Source organism: Phocoena sinus, chromosome 11 (genome assembly GCF_008692025.1).
Source record: "Phocoena sinus isolate mPhoSin1 chromosome 11, mPhoSin1.pri, whole genome shotgun sequence".
Taxonomy (NCBI): Eukaryota; Metazoa; Chordata; class Mammalia; order Artiodactyla; family Phocoenidae; genus Phocoena; species Phocoena sinus.
Genome location: NC_045773.1, coordinates 70,116,823 through 70,126,829, shown reverse-complemented (window position 1 = coordinate 70,126,829; position 10,007 = coordinate 70,116,823).

Below are 10,007 nucleotides of genomic sequence, written 5' to 3'. Positions count from 1 at the left end.
AGTTTGCTCCTTTTTTATTACTGAGTGCAGTCAGCCCTCTGTATCCAAAGGTTCTGCATCCTCAAGTCAAAAATATTAGAAAAGAAAAAAATTCCAGAAAGTTCCAGAAAGCAAAACTTGAATTTGCCACACGCCAACGACTATTTATTTAGCATTTACTTTGCATTAAGCATTATAAATAATCTAGAGACAATTTAAAATATACGGGAGGATGTGCATAGGTTATCGGCAGATACATTATATGCCGTTTTATATGAGACATCCTCTGATTTTGGTATTCCAAGCTGGGGGGTGGTTCTAGAACCAATGCCTCTCAGATACCGAGGGACGACTCTAGTAGTACCGACTGTACTGCGCTGACTCTTTACCCATTAAAGGACACCTGGATTGTTTTCAGTATCGGCAAATTTGATTAAAACTGCTACGAACATTTGTGAACAGGCTTTTGTGTGAACTTAATTTTCATTTCTTTGAGATAAATTCCCAAGATAACAATGATTGGGTGATACAGTAACTGCATTTTAGTTTTAAAAGACATTGTCCAGCTAATTTCTACAGCGGCTGTATCGTTTTACAGCCCTTCCAGAAATATATGGAAATCTAGTTTCTCTTCATCCAAATGCATCCAGCATTTGGTGGTGTTACTATTTTTAATTTTAGTCATTCTGCTAGGTGTGTAGTGATATCTCATTGTGGGTTTAATTTGTATGCAATTTATACATCTGATGATGTATGTCTCTTCATGTGCTTATTTACCATCTGTGTATCCTCTTCAATGAAATGTCTGTTCATGTATGTTGCCCATTTTCTAACTGGACTAATGTTTTTCTTCTACTGCTGTGTATTGAGAGTTACTTATACATTTTACATACAACAACTTCGTTGAATATGTGGTTTGCACATATTTTCTCCTGGTCTGTAGCTCATCTTTTCATCCTCTAAAGAGGGTCTTTGGCAGAGTAAAGGTTTTTAATTTTGTTGTGGTACAGTTTATCATTTTTTTCCTTCTATGGTTCATGCTTTTGGTGTCAAGTCTGAGAACTTTTCATCTACCCCTAGGTCTCAAAGATTTCTCATTTTTTTTCTAAAAGTTTTATGGTTTTATGTTTTACATTTAAGGCCATGATACATTTTGAGTTAATTTCTGTATAAGGCATGAAGTTTAGGTCAATGTTCATTTTATTTTTGCCTGTGAATGTCAGTTGCTCCAACACCGTTTATTGAAAAGGGCATCCTCTTTTATAAAACTGCTTTTGCACCTTGTCAAAAATCAGTTGGGCATATTTGTGTGGACCTATTTCTAAGTTCTCTGTTCTGTTTCATGGGTCCATGTGTCTAGAAACCACCAAAACCACACTATCTTGATTACTGCAGCTGTATAGTAAGCCTTACCATCAGGTACAGTGATTCCTCCCAGTTATTTTGCTTTTTCAAAATTGTTTTAGCTCTTCTAGGTCCTTTCCTTTACATGTAAATTTTAGAATAAGCTCGTGTATGTTTACAAAACACCTTGCTGGGAATTTGATAGAAATTGTAATAAACCTATAGATCCATTTGGAGAAAACTGACACCTTTACCATGTTGAATCTTCCAATCCACAAATAGAGTATCTCTCTCCATTTATTTAGGTCTTTGATTTTTCTCATTTGCATTTTTCAGCATACAAATCCTATACCTGTTTTGTTGGATTTATACCTAAATATTCAATTTTCTTTGGAGCAATTATATATGGCATTGTGTTTTTTGTTTGTTTGTTTGTTTGTTTTGCGGTACGCGGGCCTGTCACTGTTGTGGCCCCTCCTGTTGTGGAGGACAGGCTCCGGACGCGCAGGCTCAGCGGCCATGGCTCACGGTCCCAGCCGCTCCGCGGCATGTGGGATCTTCCCGGACTGGGACACGAACCCGTGCCCCCTGTATCGGCAGGCAGACTCTCAACCACTGCACCACGAGGGAAGCCCTAAAGAGAAATTTGAAATATCACAAAAGTTCGGTGATTTGTGCTAGCCAGAAAAATTGTAGTAAACGATATCTTCAGATTTCTTAGAGAATACCCCCATAAGATAGAGTTTCTTATTCTGAGAAGCGATTTTGATTTCTATGATTACTGTCAGGAGTGGATATGATCAAAGCCCAGTTAAGATAAAATGACACTATGTACTCATATATGCCGTTTGCAATGCTTAATTCTATTACTGACCCCAAAGAAAATTTAAATGCAAGCCCAGTCATATCTGATCTATACTGGTCTTCAGGAATTTTCCCTAGCAAACGTGAAGTAGCTCATATAAATATGCTGACATCTTTCAACAGCTGGGAAGACTCACTCTGGATGTTAACACAGCAGGGGACAATCAGAACTGGAAGAAGAATAAGTGATTGACATGCTGACACACGGCTGTAAGAATTGCAGTGGGGAACAATTACATTGCTTAAAGAACACTTCACAATTGGATAGGAAGAGAATTATGTCAGCGCTGAAAGATTTCACAGCTGTACTCCACAACAAACCTGGAAATGCACATTATAGGTACTGGAAACAGAAGAGCCTATTATTTTGTCTTTTAGATAAGCGGTAAAGTGCTGGGAGGTGGCAGAAAAGATAATTCTAAAGGACTAACTTGCTAAATTCCTGTCAGTACCTGGGTCCTGCTAGTTGTCATTTCCAAATGTAGGACTACCTATCCCAAAAAACAAGGTTAGGCTTTGTGTAGAATGTTAGAATGAACCCAGTCTGAGAATTCTTTCCCTACACCCAGAGCAATTATTTTACTGTATTGATTTAAGGCTCAGAAAGTTTCAATTTGTAGTAAGACTTTTGGCATATGACTGAAGGAACAATAAAAACAAATCTGACACTGGAACACTTGGTGGGCAAAACAAATTTAACCCCTTGATTTAAGAGCGCTCCTAGGGTAAGTAATGGTGATAAGCAGAACAGAGTAAACTAACGTACTACTTCACTTCTGTCCCCTGCATTTAGATGGCGCATAAGGTGCAAGCACGTCTTGTTTGGGTTCTTAAGCTCTGGTTCTAACTTCCTGACCAACCTTCCCACACCCTGCTGTGTGATACTGCGCTGGGACCCTGCAAGCCGCATTTCTCCTTTGCCAGCCGGAGAAGGTTCTTAGGTTCTGCCACTAGGGGGCACTAGAGGGAGACCGGAAGGCTGGCACTGTGCCAGGGGCTTGTTCAGTATTTTGGGTCTGGTTCCTATGACTGTCATCCCAGCCACTGTTGTTCATCCCAACCGGCAGTCCTTGGTTCCAGTTCTTTCCATACTCCCAGAACCAGCCTCTCCATAGTCTCTCGGAACTCCCTAGTGTCTGTTAACCAATTCTTTATATTAAATTCTTTCTGTTAACAAACTGTGGCTGAGTCTCTTTTCCCGACTAGACCTTGACTGAAGGGCATCTATATCTTAACACAATTTCGCTATATACTGTTTCCTTAACCATTGTATTTGATGTGTCTGTAGGTCATTTACGGCCAAGTGTAGCTATAAGACTTTGATGTATGCATACGTGTATGGAGCTTACAGGCAACATCACGTGAGCTACTTAGCCTGTGCCTCAGACCCCTCACAGTAAATAATGCTCCAGAGTGCTCAAATTCTGCCTGACCTGAAAAATTTGTCATTAGCTGAATCATTACATTATTACATTCCCTGCATTGATGGCACAGCAACTTTAGATCACGGCTTTGAACAACGTTTAGACTATCTTCGATTACTTGGGTATCCATTCCAAAGCTTAATGAATTACTATCTTGGGATAGCTGAAGTTAAATATTTGAGACACAGGGGAAATGGACGCATTAATCTGTACTGGAGAAAAGCTTCCAAGATAAAAGAAAATGCACTTTATTAACCAACAACCAGGGCGGATCATTCCTTGGAGGAGCATGGTGTTGTGGGAGATTAGCTCTTCCTTTTGCTACAGCCAGACCATTCTGTGATTTAACCCAGAAAGGAAAACCAGATACAATATAGGAAGTTTTGAACCAAGAACATCTTAGGAGCCTCTTGTAATGGCTGCAAGATGCAGATTTAACAGCAGTACTTTTTCACGTGCATAAATGTGAAATAGCCAGTGATCCCTCTGGGTAGAAAGTTTTTACTCACAGAAAGAACTCATGCTATCTCTGAGAGCTTTAATAAAAACAAACTTGTAAACTTGGACAATAAATCACAAACTTAGATGGAGCACACATGACAACCATGAACAGATTCTTACAGGTTGCATGGCTTCCAAATTGAAGAGGCAACAATCCTGAAAAAAGCAGTGGGAACTCAGATGTTAAGGAGGTCTTATACACAAAGCAGATGCTGCACTCAAAAAATTTCATGTTTAAGGCTTCCCTGGTGGCGCAGTGGTTGACAGTCCGCCTGCTGATGCAGGGGACGCGGGTTCGTGCCCCGGTCCGGGAAGATCCCACATGCCGCGGAGCGGCTGGGCCTGTGAGCCATGGCCGCTGAGCCTGCGTGTCCGGAGCCTGTGCTCCGCAACGGGAGAGGCCACAACAGTGAGAGGCCCACGTACCGCAAAAAAAAAAAAAAAAAAAAAAAAAAAAAAAATGTTATATTGATTACATGTTGACAGGACAATATTTTGGATATACTGGGCTAAATAAAACATATTACAATTATTTTCCCCTGTTTCTTTTTGCTTTTTAAAATTCAGCTACTAGACAATGTAAAACTCACATGTGCCTCATTCAGGCAAGGCTGCAGGAGAGGAGCGTCCCTGTGTTGCCTTGGTACTTTTCCCACATCGCCGTGGCCACACTTGGGGATTCCAGCTTGGCAGGGCTTCTGGTGCTAGCCCCACAGTGTCTGTGCTGCTAGGATCGAGATCGCCAGGTTTAGCAAATTAAAACACAGGATGCTCAGTTCAATGTGCATTTCAGATAAACACCAAATAATCTTTTATTATAAGTATGTGCTACGTCATTCTTTGTTGCTTATCTCAAACTCAAATTTGGCATCTTGCATTCTATCTGTCAAGTGTGAGTCGGGCTCCACATTTCCTCCACGTACGTCTCTGGGCCACACAAATGACAGCCCTCAGCAAGGGGCCAGGATTGCTGGTGTCAGACACAAATGCCCTTACAAAGTAGGCACTGCATTGCCTCTGAAAATCTCAGAGTATCTTGGCTGCCCTGGCCCCAGTGCCCACAGGTCCCTGGGGCCACACCAGTACCTGGGACCGTTCGCATGACCTGAGCCTCCAGGGCCTACCCCAGAAGCTATTAAAAGGTTTTTGCGCTGCCTTGGTTTACTTAAAGTGTATTGTCTGGTTTGACAGATCTCACTTTACTGGGTCAACACTAAGGCATTAGACCTTGGCAGTGGTAGTCAGTACACTGACTTGGTTCTTCTAGGAGAGCATGGCCTCCACTTTGTCCACATGCCCTGTGTCACCAGGGCCACTTGAATGTCTCAGCCCTGTGGTAAGGAGCCTGGACCACTGGTACCAGCGGCAGAAGCCACTGGAGCCTGGTCTTGGCACGGCCTGTGTAGTTTTCAGTGTGTATTGTGGGTCAGCCTTCACATCTCCCACCTCACAGTAGTGTAAGCCCATAAGCCATCGAAAAGTGGCCACCATCTTGCCCTGGTTCTCCTTATGGTGGACCGGCTCCTCTTCCTTTACACTGCTAGGTTCACAGAGATTTATACCCCTGACAGGTGGCCCAAGTCTCCCTGGATCTCCAGATGCGTGGGCCCTGCAGTGCCCTCCTTCACCCTTGGTGAGGATAGTGGGCCAAGGACCAGCCTGCAGAAGGGACTGCCTACAGGCCTCTGCAGGCTCCCACTTGCTTCTGGCTGAACAGTTCTTTTCTTCCCAATCCTCACTTCTCTATCAGTAGACAGTGTGTTGATTCCAGCTGGCTCCCCCATAGGGCAGAGTCAGTGAAGACCTTCTGGGCTCCCAAGGTAGGTCCTGTGCCTGGCTGGCCACGCTCGAATGCTGGTCCGTCTTTTAAGCCTTGGCATGCCTTGCTTCTTTGTTTTTATGTCTCACTCCTGGTTATTGTTTCTGTTGCTTTGTTTTTCAGCCTCACTTCTAATTTCTCCTTTGAAGAAGCAATGTTTGGTGTTACATAAGAGAGGGCACGGGGAGCGTAGCTGCTCCAGGAAGGAGGTTAGAACACCTGTTTTGACCATAGTAGCTCTGCTGCTGAGGTCCTCTGCAAATCTGGAGAAGTTTAGCCTCAGTTTTCTTTCCTCAAGTGAGAGGGGGTGTCTGTCGGTGCCTTCGCAAGAATGAGAATGATGATTTGAGTTCTCTGGAGATGTTAGAATGTTATTTTATGTATTCTTCTGTATCCACTTTTTGCCTTATGGGTCTGTTGTAGAAACAAGGACAGCCCCCCAGGGACACAGATGTGTGCTAGGAGGTAGAGGAAGCCCACCCACACATTTAAGACATCTTTAAAAATTCTGATGAATTGGGAGATTGGGATTGGCATATATACACTAATATGTAAAAGATGGATAACTAATAAGAACCTGCTCTATAAAAAAAATAAAATTAAAAAAATCTGTTTATAATTTCTTTTGGAATAGAAGTCCGAGTGGTGCCCTTCGCCTAACTTTCTCATACCTGGCACAGATTCCCACCTACCCTGATGTCTTTGCTTTCATCCCTGCTCTGAGTCTCCTTGTCCCAAATCTCAGCTGTGACCTAAAACTTTTTTCCGTTTACCATCAACACTGAAGCCAACACTTTCAAGTGGCAGGAACCCCTCAGCCGTGGCTGTAACCTTTAGCAGACCTTGGAAGTTTTGTTTTGACCCGAAGAGTCTGGCCGCATCACCAGATTCCTTGAAAGCATTTAATAATGGTGTTTTGTATGTTATCACTGGGACTTGGTGCCGTGAAGTCAAAAAAGATCAGGGCCTGCGGTGGAGAGAAGCTGGGTTTCAGGGGCAGGTAGGGAAGGGAGGGTTCTGTCCTTCTTCGAGCTGGCCCCTGGGTGCTACGCCCCAGCCCTCCACTCTCTGTCTGAGTTGCTGACAGCAGTCTGCCCTCATGAGAAGAGAGCCTTTCTCTCGGTACCTGTGGTCTAGTGGGAGCATCCTCTTAAGAGGATTTCAGTTTTAATATGGGGAGAAATCTCATCCTTACACAGAATGAACCCACACACCAGAACGCCTGGTGCTGTGGAAAATTGGGGGTCATGGATGTAGGGTCGTACGGTTGTTGTGCCAGCCCTGGGGGAAAGGGTCGTCAGGTAGAAGGTAATGAGATTGCCAAGATGACAATGGGTGCTGGGTGCCATAGTACTGATGTCTCATGGCCAGCCTGTGCTCTATAGCAAGGAGGTCTGGAGCTTTCTGAGATCCTCTGTTGGTAAAAGCCAGAACCAAGTATTCATCTGGGGCCACAGAGGACGTCAGCTGCCCTCTGTCCCTCCCCCCTTCCTTTTATTCTCAGAGCCAAGTAGAATAGAACCAGCTCGAGAGGAGGAAGATGGACATCCAGGAGACTTCAGCTGGAGCCCCAGTTTGAGCTCCAGCAGCTCGGGTCTCCCCTTAGTCTCTAGAGTTCTGTGTTTCAGGGTGAGGGACTGTCCCTCCGCAACCTTGGGTCCTACGGCCCTGGAGCTTGAGTCTTCGAGTGCTGGACTAGTTGGAATACAGACATGAGAATTCCCCCGTTGAGTAGCTCTCCTTTCTGGGAGGATTCTGAAATTGAATGTGTTCATCATTGGTAATGCAATTAATACCACTTGGCACAGATAGGGACCAGGGGATGCCAACACCAGATAAGTAAGCCTACATGGGAGAATGCTTCTAGCTCTGTGGTTCTATGGGCTTAATCCTGTTATTATTGCTAATACATGTAATTTAAAATCTCAGTGATGTATATCTATAATGAGGATTTAGTTTGTCTTTTCTAAATATATGGATCACACATATATACTGTATAGCAGTTTACAACGCACGGTTGTAGTAACCTCAACAAAACCCCATCTGAGGCATTTTACAGCTGAGAAAACTGGCTCTCAACTCCAAGTTCCCAACTCCTGCCCCCAGAGCCAGTGGGAGGTGGGGCAGTCTGTGTCCGGAGGGTTTGCCTGAGCCCTGGGCGGAGACCTTTCCTGGGTTCTGCTCTGACCAGTTAACTCTGTGATCCTGAGCAAGGAACCATATCCCATTCCTGCCTAACTACCCCCTTTCCTCCCCAACTTATCGCATAAACATGAGGTGACAACCACCTTTCCATGGACAGTACCCGGGGCTCTGTGACCCTCTGGTCATTCCCTTCCATCTCTTCCTGGAGTGTAGGTCCCCAGAGCCACAGAAACTCTTGACTGTGAGCGAAAAACTGTCATATATTTGAAAAAATGGGGGTCTGGGAACCATGTTATTTTTCAGTGTTTTGAGTTAAATTGTAATGGCCTTAAGGGTATTGCTATGGACTGAATGTCTGTGTCTCCCCAAAGTTCATATGCTGAAGCCCTAATCCCCAGTGTGATGGTGTTTGGAATTGGGGTCTTTGGTAGAGGATTAGGCTTAGATGAGGTCATGAGTGGAGTCTCCATGATGGGATTAGTGCCCTTTTAAGAAGATGAAGAAACTAGAGTTACCTCTCTCCACCCTGTGAGGATACAGGAAGGATGCTGTCTGTAAACCAGGAAGGGAACCCTCACCAGAACCTGTCCATGCTGGTCCCCTGATCTCAGTCTTGCAGCCTCCAGAACCATGAGCAACGAATGTTTGTTGTTAAGCCACCCAGGTTACAGTATCGTGTTATAGCAGCCAAAACTGATTAAGACAGGCGTGGACAATGTTTTCAAATTTAAAGTATTATTTCTCAGAAATCTGGAGCACAGTGCTAGGCACCTGACAGGCCCTGGGTGAATGGGGACTAAACTCTCTCTTTTCCTGAGAGTGCAAGAAACCTAACCCTCACTGCTCACACGTCAGGCCTTTGGCATGGCACCCAGAAGACTCCCTCCATTTCTAATCTCTTGTGTTCCCTGTAGGTATTTTCACAGAAAAATCCATGCTATAAAGCCCGCAAAGAGAACGACAAGGAATTATAAATCTCCTTTTCACCTTCCTAGGCTTTCTTTCTGATGGAGAAGCAGACATATTTTTAAGATTGGGTACGTGGGGCGGTGGATGAGGCCAACCTTCCTCTGCGTAGACGAGCCACATCCTGTCTTCATCTCACTTAAAAATCAACGTGGGAGCCTGCCTAACTTAGCCCCAAATGATGTTCAACCCCCGGGGCTGATGTGGCCCTGAGAGCTCCATCCAGGCAGTCTCTGAGGAGGGGGCTAAAGTCCAGGGGTGGAGCATGTTCATCTCATTGACAGAAAGTTGGTTTGAGCTGACCTGGGGTTTTGACCACTCTGGGCTCTTTATGCTGCCTCGTGCCTGAGAAACACCCACTCCTTCTGGAATAATGGTCAGTGAGGATTGGAAGGTCTGCACGAGGCAGGACATCTAAGCTGCTTTGCAACAACAGTAAAAGAAACGCAGGTTACTGGTAACTACTCAGAACCTCGTGTGAGCCCCTAGATGGGGACACGAGGTCTGACAGTGGGGTTAACACGTGAAACCAGGCGTGTCTGAGAAGTTCTGGCCGCGTGGTCATCTCATCCTGGTTGGCAGACCTAGATTGTCAGGCATGAGGGAAGGGAAAAATGAGTCATACGTGTCCTGCCCTGACTGTCCTGTCCCCAACCCTCCCCAGAGGGCACCCCAGACTGTTGGTCCTTGAGAAGCAGGATAAATGTATTCAAGCGGGTTAAGCATTGTCAGTGGTGTCAGAGGAATAACAGTTCTGGGAATTTCCACAGAAAGGTGAGTAGAAGGAATGAAGGTATATAACAAAAACAGTGTCAATGACAATAGCAGCTGCCCTCAAATTCTCACTCTAGCAAGCACTGCCCACGCACCACCTTATCTGAGCCTCATTAAAGTCTCGTGAGGTTAATATCACAACCCTGACTTTACTGAGCGCAGAGAAGTTGTGCTCAAGGCCTCTCAGCAAG